We start from the raw sequence: 3,520 nt of genomic DNA on the forward strand, positions 1-3,520 counted from the left end.
GATGGCTAAGCCCCTGTGTGCATGTATGTTGAGTGTCGAATGCACATGCACCAATGCAGAGAAAAAATAGGCCCTTTTTGCAGTGCAGCATCAGTCTTAATCCGGTCCTGGCTGCAGGTGCGTGATGTGATATGATGACCAGTGATTCCTTGTTTGCTGCTTTTGGCGCATGTAAAAATAATTCCTGGAAAACAAATATTAGTATTTTTAACAGATCACAGACACTTATCCTTTCTAATTCAATTCAGTTCCATTCTCTTTTAATAATCTTGTCGATTAACGGTTAATAATCGGTTAACGAGCATCGGTTTTCGGTTAGAAAAAATAACCGAAATGAACATCCCTAATCAGTAGCCAAAACGAAAGTCATTTGTTTTTTTTTTTTAAAAAGAAAAATGGACAGCACCTGGAACAGGTGTCAGTGATAACATTTCTTGGAGTGTGGTTGGACTCAAGATTGACTTTTAATACACAAACTGTTGACCAAGTGCAAAAAGGCATTGAATGTGATGAGATGTCTAGCAGGGGTATGAGTAGAAGTTCTTTTAGGTAGATATATGTGGCTATCACCTGATCAGCAATAGATTATGGTAGTATGATTTATGGTTCAGCGAGTAAGTCTCTCTAAAATAAAGTAGATGCAGTACAGACGCAGATTCTGTTGTGGAGCATTTAAAACTTCCCCTAGGCAAGGCAAGGCAAGTTTATTTATATAGCACATTTCGTACACAATGGTAATTCAAAGTGCTTTACATAAAATAAAGTAAAATAAACATGAAGAAAAATAATAACAAAGATAAAACAAGCAATTTTAAAACTTTGAAAATGATTTAAAAATGGACTTATTTAAAATGAATTTAATAACAGTTAGAAATAGAAAATTATTTTACATTAAAAAACAGTGAAAATGTAAAATACAGTGCAATCAGTTCAGACATCGCACAGTGCTCATTCAATAAATGCACAGCTAAACGGATGAGTTTTGCAGAGATGGGACCAAGTCACACATGTGCATGTCTCAAGTAAGTCTCAAGTCTTAACCTTCAAGTCTCAAGTAAGTCCCAAGTATTTTTTTCTTGGGCAAGTCAAGTCAAGTCACAAGCTATGTCAAGTCAAGTCCAAGTCAAGTCACCTTAATATTGTTATTTTACCTGCAGAATCTGATCTTAATAAAGTTAAAAGACAAGATATAAGTAACTGTCAGTAAATTAAAATAATTTGGATTTGCATTGTAAGAACTCATGTTCAGTAAAATACATCATGGAATCAAACAAAATTGTAACTTCCTAAAATTATTTATTTTTCACTTCTGCCAACAGTGTTTGAAATGTTTTACATTTTCAACATTGAGTCCATAAAACTAAACATCCAACAGACTCCTCTCTGAACAACTCTCTCTCTCTCTCTCTCTCGAGAGAGAGATGCTTAGCACTTGTTGGCGCTTTTGCCTTCTGTCTGCGGTCCAGCTCACCCCTAAACCATCTGGATTGGGTTCAGGTCCGGTGACTGTGGAGGCCAGGTCATCTGGCGCAGCACCCCATCACTCTCCTTCTTGCTCAAATAGCCCTTGATGCCTTCAGTGTGACTCTACAATTTTCATAGTCATGAAAATAAAGAAAACTCTTTGAATGAGAAGGTGTGTCCAAACTTCTGGTCTGTACTGTACATAACAAAAAAGTATGAAACAACTGAAAATACGTCATATTTATATTCTGTACTGTATATATATATATATATATACATATATATATATATATATATATATATATATATGTATATATATATATATATATATATATATATATATATATATATATATATATATATATATATATATATATATATGTAATATGCCCTTCTCATGATTGGGTAATCGCGGCAGCTACATTTGTTTTTCTGATTAATTGTTTTGCTCTATGAGAAAGACAAGGTAACAAAATATTCGGGGCTTATGTCCCCTTAGCCCAGCCCTAGCGCCGCCCCTGGAATGCGTTTTTTTGACGGCCTGCTAGTGGATCATTAGGGACCGTTCACATCACGTCTTTTGCGCGCGCAAGTTCGTTATTTCCAATGTAGGCACGTGGTATGCGCGCTCATAATGGAAGCAACGCGCTCACGACCTGCACGAGCGCGTCGCACCGCATCGAGTTAAAAATATCTAAACTTTTCAGAATTCCACAAGCGCACCGCAGGTCATGTGACTATACTAACCAATCAGCTTCATCATTTCTCGTATCAACGTTGAAAGCTCAGCTAAGATGAAGGAACAGCTGTTCATAGCTGTATATGGATTGCCATTTTGGAATGAATTTAGTAGCAGAGCTACTGGAGCGATTTTAAGTGCTGCAAATCCATTTATCCTTTGCTGAAATTTCCGCGTCTTCATTGAGAGAGAGCGTGTCATGGATGCTTAGCAACGACAGACGCCCCAGGAGCACTTCTGCCCGAGCGCTTTGGAAAGAAGGAGAAAGCGGCGCGACTAGCGTTTTCCACGCGTTTTTAGGCACGAACTATTGAAGACAAAAGCGATGACCCTCGGTACCTCTCAGGCTGACATGTTGATGTGATGTGATATCTGATTTAAGTGGGCGTGGTGTGTGTAAGGTAGAGAGGGCATGACTGATGATAGTGTCCTGATCCAGTCACGACACTATTCTCAGCCTGCGCTTCAGCTGAGTAATCAACTTTATTTAAAAAAATAATTTATATAGTTTATATTCAAACTGAAAACATGATGTGATTAACACTCAAGTCATTCAAGTCATCGTGTCTCAAGTCAAGTCAAGTCCCGAGTCTTTAACTTCCAAGTCCGAGTCAAGTCTCAAGTCCTGAAAATAGCGACTCAAGTCGACTCGAGTCCAAGTCACAAGTCCCCATGTCTGGAGTTTTGAGTCTAGATTTAAATGTGACTAGTGTTTTAGCACATCTCTCACAGATCTCTTCTGGAAGCTGATTCCACCTGCGAGCAGCATAGTAACTGAAGCCGGACTCACCTTGTTTTGTGTAAACCCTTGGTATTTCTAACTGACCCAATCCTAATGATCTGAGTGGTCTTTTAGGTTTATATTCAGTGAGCATATTTGCAATATATTTCGGTCCTAGGTAATTGAGTGACTTATAGACAAGAAAAAAAATAACTTTAAAATCAATCCTAAATGTAACTGGAAGCCAGTGTAAGGACCTGAGGACTGGTGTGATATGCTCAGATTTTCTGGTTCTAGTCAGAATCCTGGCAGCAGTGTTCTGGATGAGCTGCAGCTGTCTAATGGTCTTTTTGGGAAGGCCAGTGAGGAGCCCATTACAATAGTCACCCTGCTGGTGATAAAGGCATGAACTAGTTTCTCCAAGTCTTGGCTGGAAACAACACATCTAATTCTTGCAATGTTTTTAAATGATAGTATGCTGATTTAGTTACTGCTTTGACATGACTACCGAAACTAAGGTCTGTCTCCAGAATCACACCAAGATTCCTGACTTGATTGTTAGTTGTTTGACCCCTAGAGTCAAGGTATGCATAAAC

The sequence above is a fragment of the Carassius gibelio genome, chromosome A3, assembly GCF_023724105.1.
Source record: "Carassius gibelio isolate Cgi1373 ecotype wild population from Czech Republic chromosome A3, carGib1.2-hapl.c, whole genome shotgun sequence".
NCBI lineage: Eukaryota > Metazoa > Chordata > Actinopteri > Cypriniformes > Cyprinidae > Carassius > Carassius gibelio.